The sequence below is a fragment of the Bubalus kerabau genome, chromosome 9 (genome assembly GCF_029407905.1).
Source record: "Bubalus kerabau isolate K-KA32 ecotype Philippines breed swamp buffalo chromosome 9, PCC_UOA_SB_1v2, whole genome shotgun sequence".
NCBI classification, from domain to species: domain Eukaryota; kingdom Metazoa; phylum Chordata; class Mammalia; order Artiodactyla; family Bovidae; genus Bubalus; species Bubalus kerabau.
The window spans coordinates 45,022,531-45,032,416 of NC_073632.1; the positions used below are offsets into that span (position 1 = coordinate 45,022,531).

At 37.6% G+C, this 9,886-nt stretch overlaps 1 long non-coding RNA gene across 1 annotated transcript; it reads right to left on the reverse strand.

Moving 5' to 3' along the window:
* Positions 1-2,661: 2,661 nt before the first annotated feature.
* Positions 2,662-8,874, reverse strand: LOC129620267 (uncharacterized). Its single transcript, XR_008698461.1, has 3 exons — positions 8,851-8,874; positions 7,084-7,194; positions 2,662-2,676 (listed from the first exon to the last, which is right to left on the reverse strand). It is a non-coding gene; the product is annotated as an uncharacterized LOC129620267 (long non-coding RNA).
* Between the last annotated feature and the right edge of the window lie 1,012 nt (positions 8,875-9,886).

The window sequence follows — 9,886 nt, forward strand, 5'->3', positions numbered from 1 at the left end:
TGTTATGTTCATGGTTAAGATTTATTACAGGGCTTCCCTGATGGCTCAGGAAGTAAAGAATCCACCTGCAGTGCAGGAAACACAGGAGACACAGGTTTGATCCATGGGTTGGGAAGATCTGCTGGCAGAGGAAATGGCTACCCACTCCAGTTTTCTTGCCTGAAAAGTCCCATGGACAAAGGAGCCTGGCGGACTACAGCCCAAAGAATTGCGGAGCTGGACACGACTGAGCAACTAAATACACACACATGGTTTATTATGGTGAAAGGATAGAGATTAAAATTAGCAACAGGAAAAGGCACATCAGGCAGAGTTCCGGAGACAACAGGCATGAGTTTCTAGTTGTTCTCTTGCAGTGTAGTAGTATAGACAGCACTGTTTCTTTTAGCAACGATAGTGACAATATATTCAACTAGGGAAGCTCACCTAAGTCTTAGAGTCCAGTGGACACTATTGGATTGTCACCTAAGCTTGGTGGGTGGCTTGTGTAACTGATCTTAGGCTGACCTTACTCTCTACCCCCTCTATAGGTCAGGCATTGCATGGTTCAGGCCCTCCACCATAAATCTCTTTGTTAGCGTAGACTGCCTGGCACCACCCAAGGGCCCTCAGTAAACAAGGACACTCTTACCATGCAGGACACTCCAAGGGCTTAGAGGATACCTCCCAAGAGCTGGACAAAGGTCAAATCTTCCCTTTGAATGTGCAGGTGTGAACAACTCACACTTGCTAAGTTGTCCTTTACTCTACAGTGTATAGGTTTCCCTCATAGCTCAGTTGATAAAGAATCTGCCTGCAGTGCAGAAGTCTCCCTGCAATTCATGAGTCCTCAGTTTGATCCCTGGATTGGAAAGATCCCCTGAAGAAGGAAATGGCAACCCACTCCAATATTCTTGCCTGGGAAATCTCCTGGATAGAGGAGCCTGGCGGGCTAGAGTCTGTGGGGTGGCAAGAGTTGGACACAACTTAGTGTTTAAACCACAATACAGTATATAAATTAATTGTGTTATAAATCTACACATAACAGTATGGATAAATTTTATAAAACTACTGTTGAAAGAGAAAGTAAACTGGAGGAAAATGGGTACAGTGCAAGCTCATTTATATAAAGTTAAAATTATGTAAAATATTGTTTGATATGGTCATGAATACATAAAAATGTAGAAAGAGTATTATGGACAAGGAAATAGCAACCCATTCCAGTATTCTTGCCTAGGAAATCCCATGGACAGAGGAACCTGGCAGGCTACAATCCATGGTGTCACAAGAGTTGGACACGACTTAGCAACTAAACCATCACCACCAGAAAGAATGTTAAAATGTTAATGAGAGTAATAAATTCTAAGTACAGGCTAGTTTTTAACTCTGGGGACAGAAACTGCAATGATCTTCTAGGAAGTACATGGTAGGGCATTAATTAAATCAGAAATGTTTTATTTCTCAGGCTGGGTGTTGGGTACATGGGTGTTTGTAAATTATTATTCAATGATTGGATATGTGTAAACTATTTCAAATTTTTTTAAAAGAGTAAATTTTTCATATAATTGAGTTTGTTTAGTAAGCATAAGCATATTAGGTTGGTACAAAAGTAATTGTGGTTTCAGACCAGGGGTTATAGAACTTTATAACTAGTCTCAGACACATCTCTATTAATCAAAATAGGAACCATTACAATCAACACATTTTTGCCAGTGAGAAATAATTTTGTTTATTCCTGTAGCATGAAAATCTGTGCTTCAGGATTGGACAAACTCTTGGAAAGCATTTTCTGCCTCTTGCTGGTTGTGGAAGTGTTTTCCCCGCAAAAAATTATTGAGATGCTTGAAGAAATGGTAGTTGGTTGGTGAAAGGTCAAATGAATATGGGGGATGAAGCAAAATTTCGTAGCCCAATTTGTTCAACTTTTGAAGTGTTGGTTGTGTGGCATGCAGTTGTGTGTTGTCCTGGAGAATAATCGGGCCATTTCTGTTGACCAGCGTTGGCTGCAGGCATTGCAGGTTTTGGTGCAGCTCATCGATTTGCTGAGTGTACTTCTCAGATGTAATGAATCCTTTCGCCAGGATTCAGAAAGCTGTAGTGTGTCAGACCAGCTGCAGAGTACCAAACAGTAAACATGAGCTTTCTTTGGTGCAAGTGTGGCTTTGGGAGGTGCCTTAAAGCTTCTCAGTCCAACCACTGAGCTGGTCTTCACCAATTGTTGTATACATTCCAATTTTCGCCGCATGTCACAATCCAATTGAGAAATGGTTCATTGTTGTTGCATAGAATAAAAGAACATGACACTTCAAAATGATTTTTTTGATTTGTGGTCAGCTCATAAGGTGCCCACTTATTGAGCTTGTTCACCTTTCCAATTTGCTTCAAATGCTGAATGACTGTAGAATGGTTGTTGTTGAATTCTTCAGCAACTTCTGTAGTTTTAAGAGGCTCAGTTTTGATGACCCTCTCAGTTGGTTGTTGTCAATATCTGAAGGCTAGCCACTATGCTCCTCATCTTCAAGGCTCTCGTCTTCTTTGCAAAACATCTTGAACTCCCACTGCACTGTACGTTTGCTAGCGGTTCCTGGGTCAAATATGTTGTTGATGTTGAGAGTTGTCTTCACTGTCTTATGACACATTTGAACTTGAAAAAAATATTGCTCAAATTTTCTTTTTGTCTAACATCATTTCTATGGTCTAAAATAAATATAAAATAAATAGCAAGTAATAAGTAATTAGTAAAAGTACATAAAGTGATAAATGTGCATTAAAATGATGTATAACATAATCACATTTAAGATGGGGAACACGTGTATACCTGTGGCGGATTCATTTTGATATTTTGGCAAATCTAATACAGTTATGTTAAGTTTAAAAATAGAATAAAATTAAAAAAAAAAAAAAGAATGTATTCCAATATCAAATGGCAAAGTTCAACAATGCAAAACCGCAATTACTATTGCACCAACCTAATACTATAGTTACCTGCTACAGATTGATTTGATTTGTTATGATATTCTAAGGAGTCAGGTCTATTTTGAGGATTTATCATAGCATTGAATCCAGCTTCAAGATGGGCAGAAATAAAGCAGGGCAGAAATAAAGCAAGACAGAAATTGCTGAGTTAATCTACCAACCTCCTTTCATGTATCTTCTTCATCTTAACTTCTCAAGCACAGAGCCTATGCCTCATGTCTTTTCTCCTGGCACCCAATGGGGGAGTATTGAATGGATTGATACATTAATTGAAAATTTATACATGAATTTTTCTAAGGATAACTACTCAAAGTAGGGTCCTAAGATAAGGACCATTATGAGTCAGATTAGAAATGGGTTTATTTGGAGAGTATATTCTCTGAATCTCAATGTTGCAGGTATCAAGGACCTTGAAGGATCTGGAACAGGGCTTGTTCATGACTCTTGGCATATGTTCTGGAATAGGGTTGAAGAGAGAAGCTCTTAGATAGATCTCATCAACTTCACATGTAATATGAAGCTAACCTTGGCTTATGCTGAAAATAAAAGGGATAATACATAAGACCCATTTTCATTGATGTTGCTAAATCACAGAAACTAAAGGAGTATTATATGGTGATAATTGTCCTAGGATTAAATTTAAAATCCACTTAGAACCCTTTAGACAGAAACCCCCAGTGAATTATAATTGGCTGCTATAATTGGCTGAAAGCCTAATTGGCAGATGTACATGGAGAGGGAAACTTCCAGTTTGCACTGGTGCCTTGGGGAATGTCTAGTTTGAAGTCCCAGAAAAGAGATTACTTCAGTTCTGCTAACACTTGAGTTGCTGAAAATCAGGTGTGATTTGATGGTTACCAGAAAAGCATAGTGTCCACCAACCACAGGAAAAATCAGACATTGCCCTAGAAGCTGAAGCCAGAGAGAACCCATTCCTGCCCATCACACAGGATTTAGTGTAAATAAACCAGGGCTGTTCTGCTAATCAAGAGGGGTACCATTTCACCTGTTGAGGAATGACATGTTATAATTTTAACTAACTTGGCACTAGTAAAAAATGATGGGTTATAAAATCATGTATAGTGGCATCTAGGATATTTAAATTCCATTCCTTAAGTTGCAATTGTGTGTGTGTGTGTGTGTGTGGAGGTGGAGGTGGAGGGTGGTGGTATGTAATCTCAATTTTAACTTTCCTGTTATATGGCTGAAAGACTAGTCAGATTCTATAATGGCTGTTGTTTTAGCATCATGACTGAGGAGAATCTAGGATGCTGCCTGGTAATAACATGTAAACCCATGGCTGATTCATGTCAATGTATGGCAAAAACCACTATAATATCATAAATTAATTAGCCTCCAATTAAAATAAATTGATTAATAAATACAGAAAGATTGAAAAAAAAAGAAAAAACTAAGACATACTGAATGCTGTCTATGTGCCAGCACCCCGATAACCACTTTAGCCGTATTTTGTGGTTTGCTACTCGGAGTAGCCTTATGAAAAAATCCAGAGAAGTTGAATAACATACCCAAGGTAGCATAGGTTATGGATCTTTGAACCTATATCTGTCTGACTGTAAAACTCAGGTTGAGCTTGATCTTAATGCCATGATGACAGTTTTCTCTTTTAGTCACTGTTGCTATTGGCATACAAGCAGGGCAATTTAGTTTGCTATATGTGCCTATTAGGAAATAGGACATTCACATTGGCCTGTTTACTTCAAAAAATCCTGTGAGAATGAACTAGGTTGAGTCATATTTTAAATTTTCCAGCAAGTGCAAAAAAATAGGAGAAATATGACTTATCTTTAATCTCGTGATTGAGCTTTGCACCCCATGCCCTGTTGGATACTGAGCTGAGCTCATGAATGCTGGAACAATAACCATTTCTTGCAGCATTCACTTTCAAAGTCCACAATATAAATGACTAAGGGTATAAAATTTCCAGAATTTTGCATTAGGAGGAGAAGAAAATTGCATTAAGAAAAGAAAGAAGATTGATGGGACTTTGTCATTTACAAGGGCCTTCGGACACGACTGAAGTGACTTAGTAGCGGCAGCAGCAGGCTAAGTGTTATTCATGGACTCTCACATTTAATCCTTGTTCTTACACTATATGTGGCTTCCCTGGTGGCTCAGATGGTAAAGAATCTGTCTGCCATGTGGGAGAACTGGGTTTAATCCCTTGGTTGGGAAGATCCCCTGGAGAAGGGAATGGCAACCAACTCTAGTATCCTGCCTGGAGAATTCCACAGACAGAGGAGCCTGGCGGGCTATAGTCCGTAGGGTTGCAAAGAGTTGGACAGGACTGAGTGACAAACACATCTACTTTCATTATACTGCAAAGAGTGGTATTATTGTTTTATCATCAGTGCTGATTAAACTGAGGCACAGAGAGGAAAAATGACATTGCCAATGTCATGTCCCAGCAGTTCCACTCAAGAAGGCAGGCTCCTACCCTTGTGCAACATGGTCTCCACCTGATCAGGCTGATCAAACTGATATGAATGGAACATGGGTTTTAAGGGCAAAGATGAGAGCTGGAGAAAACTCCTAATTCAAGATATAAATGTAATCCTTCAAAAAGTCCTGTGTTAGAAAGGCCAAAAAAAAAAAAAAAACCCCCACAAAAAAACATAAATGACTTCATTGGTAATATATGGAATTAATTTTTTCATCATCTAATAAAAAACATAGTTATTTCAGAAGCTGGGGAAGCAGGCAAAGGACTGTCCACAAAGATGTCCAGTGAAGCAGTTGCTAGTTGAAAAAGAACAACTCTTGGGGTACTGGGTGAGTAACCATGATAAGACCCTCGGCTTAATTAACCAAGAAAGAAACAAGAATCTTGAAAAGGACCCTGCCCTCCCTCCCTAACTGACCATTTAGTAGACTCTCAATGTTTTTCTCTTCTTTCTTTTTTCAATAGACCCTCAATCTTTTAATTTCTTTCATTTCTAAAGCTGTCTTGCCATTATGACCTATTCATAATGATATAGATTTAACAGAAAATGATAGTTTCTTTAAAAAAGCGACTCTTTTTTTTTGCCATTATTATGGTTTCTACATTTATTGATATATGTAACAACTGTTTATTAAGCCCCTACTTTTATGCCAGCCTGTCCTTTGCAAACTAGGAGTATGGAGGTGAACAAGGCAAAGATCCCACCCATGTGGGGCCTGTGTCTAATGGGGAAGATAGGAAATAAAATGCAAATTAGATACAGTGCCAGACAGGGTCAGGCATATGAAGGAAATACAACCATCTCTGTGGAGGAGGTATCTGAGCAGACTACATGTTGCATGGAATAGGATCATGTAGAGAGCTGGAGAAATGTGTTCAAGGCAAAAGGCATATTGCGGGTATAACTCAGGGCACAAAAGAACTTGATGAGTTCTCTGTAGAACAAGATCATGGTAATTGTCACATCATATCATGATTATTTGCTTACTTACTATCTGCCTAAGTAGGATGTTAGGACATACTTCTTATTCATTTTTATTGTCAGTAGCTAGCAAGAGTTTGGAATCTGGTTGGCACCCAACACCCAACATCTACTAACAAATGAATGAGTCACCACAAAGTTTTTCTGGCTATAAAAACGTGAATAATCTTACCTAGCACCGTATGTTTACTGATGTACACTACATTTCCAACATTTATTTTTTTTTAGTAATTTTTGTTGAACATGGTTAAAGTGATGATGAATGTGTCCATGTTCATCAGCATTCTGATGATGATTTTGTTATATATTTTCACTTATTGGAGAAACTTGATATTAAATTCACTTTATTTAGAGACATTATTAAGAACCATATTACGATCATTTAGGTTTTCTAATTAAAAATTGTCCAGAGTTTACATTCTAGGAGTACTTTGATATTCAAATGATCCTGTGAAAATGAATCTTAATGTCTGATCAATTTTTTATTGTGGTATTCAAAACTGAAATATTAAAGTATTTTGGTATTAAATATCATAAAATGAACTATAACATTAAATATGGATATTCTGAAATCGTGTATTTTAAAATTTCAGTACTCAATTTTGACTTCATTAGTATATTTGTAAGTGCCAGTATGCTCTAGAACAATGATAAAAGAAATTTAGAGAATCTGAAAACTTACCATGTTTTACTGTACTGTTTGGGATTTTGGAATTAATTGAGTTTGGCCTGTTTTCTGTGCTGATAGCTTCCACATGGAAACACAAATATCAGTATTTCCAGAGCATCATCACTAAAAATCAAAAATAAAAATCTATCAGAAGTGGACAGATCTCCATGAGATAAAATTTATTGATTAGTAACAGACTTAAATCTTTGTTTCATTCTGCTTTTGTCTTCGTGATACTAAGACAGGCTACCTTGTCAAATAGCTAACGACACACACAAGTCTATGGTTTTGATTTTAAGTCAATTTAATTATTTTCCTTCTGTTTTCTAAGCTGTTTTGGCAAATGCACAGTGAAGTCGTTGCTGTACAAGCCTCCCATATTTTCACAAAGCCTGACAGCATAGACATCTGTAACCATCCTTCCCATGGGAAGCTTTTTCTTCTAGAACAAGGACCCCCCAAAAAAGAGTCTGCTTCAAATTCCCATCCTCATGTCTTTTTACTCCCTTAGCTGAGACTGACAATAAGGAGAGGACAAACTGCAAGGATGACATTTCTATCTAAACAGATTTATATCTTAAAAGAGAGAGCCTCATTTAAAATAGTAATTCTATTTGTCTATTTTTTCCTTAAGCTTTCTCTTTCCTATCTTAAAAAAAAAATGAATAGCTATCAATAAGACTGAGTTTCAGGGAAAAAGTGTTACTATAGAAGGCCAGCCAGATGACCAAGACTCAAATGGTTTTTAGAAACCCTTTATATAGATCTTGTGGTAACAGGCTCCTTAGGGAGCATCTCAATTAGAGATAAGTTCTGTTACTGTACTTAGGTCCAGCATTGTTTCCACGCATCTACATGAAGAACCTTATGCTCCCGAATTCCTCTGGGCCTTGGACTTTATTTTTATCTATTCTACATGGAAGACTTATTATTATTAATTTTTTTTACAAGCTTCCACTGCTAGTAATTATTTTAGTGGCTTTATAGATAAAGATGCAGGAACACAATTCTCTTTATAGATTAAAAATTACCTTTTCATATTCCGAAATCACTGGAGAGATTGATTTGTATACCTTGGTTTTTTTTTTTTTTTTGGTATTTAATTGTGGTCTAGCTGCTCAGAATTCATGAAAACAAAACAAAATGTTGTCATCCTTGATAGTAATTTGAAAGGAAAATTTCACATTCATGTTACATTCTTAACAGAACCAAATAAGCTAGTAAGCAAAAAGTCATAAAATAAGCTTAATAAACCTTCATATTAAGGCAAAGTTAACATTTGTCACTTGGCAACTGGATAAAAATTCAACTCACAAGACAGAATTTGGGCTGCAATCAATGCTTATGAAAACCACGTGCAGCTTGTGCAAGCCCTGCTGGATTTGGCAGCGTTGGGAGTCAGCTGTGATTCCTGAGCATAATAAATGCATTGGTTTGAATTCTCCTGTCTGTTGTATGTGAGGTTTGTCTGGAGCTCATTCAGATTCAAGATGCACTTTAAGATAGAATTACAAGGGGGAACTGAAGGAAAGAAAAAAAAACCCTTCCATTTGAAATGCTTTTTATTGGAGGATGGTCCTACGAGGTGATTGTTCCTCTGGACATATGTCATTTTCAGAAATGAAAATAACATTGCCTACTTTGGTTAAGATTCCACCCACAGAAACTGCTCCATCCTTATCAGACTCAGCTTCAGCAGCGGATGAAATCTTAGTCCTTTATGGAACGGGAATCATCTGGTGTCCTATTGCTAAAATAGTCTAGAGATTACTCACTTACTTCTCTGCAATTATAGCCATCTGATCCTTTGATATTGTGAAAGGGTGAGATAATGACACGACTGTAACACAAATCCATATTGAAGAGCCCGGTGTTTAAAATTCCCTGGGTTCACACACTGGAGGTTTACTTGTGAGCTGATGATACTTGTGAGCTGATGGCACATCACAGATAATCATCAAATACGGTTATCAACTTAGTATCTGGACAAAGAATGAAAACAGGAAATAACATTCTATTATTAACTCCTAGTTGTTGAATATAGGAAACACTTAAAACATATCAAGCACCCTTAGTAATCTTTTCAATAAAGTATATACAACTCAGTGAAGCACCCTCCACAGAGTCCTTTCTAGTCAGATGAAAAGGTCATTTATCTTCTTTTAACAAATAAGACTTTGGAAAATTCAAGGCAAGTAGGCCAGATTATAGCATGACGCTCTGAAGACAAGGAATGGTGCTGCTCCTCCTGTTTTTTCTGCTCTCAGACCACCTTCTCATCTCCTTTGCTTTTCAACAACAAAGCTCCAGCATGGTGAATTGGAGGTTGGTGAAAATATGTCCAGGAGCCATAACTGCCACTGTTAAATCTGAATACTTCCTTTATAAAAGATATCTAAGGTGTCATTCCAGACCCATCATTTATTTTTTTTTAATGTACTGATGAATAAAGAGCACTGGATTAGGATATAGGAGACAGGTTCAATGTAGTCTCTGCTGTATACTCATCACTGAACTTTCCATATAGTCTGAGTGTTAGTTTCTTTTTTGGAAATTGAAGATACCTGCTAGACTCATGTCAAGAAGTTACTAGATGAATCACAATGAGGTAGGTGTTTTGTGAGTTGTGAAGTGCTATGTTTGTTTTTAGCTGCAAAGTCGTGTCTGACTCTTGAGATCCCATGGACTATAGTCTGCTAGGCTCCTCTGTCCATGGGATTTTCCAGGCAAGAATACTGGAATGGGTTGCCATTTCCTACTCCAAGGGGATCTTCCTGACACAGGGATAGAACCTGGGTTTCCAGGACTGGTGGGT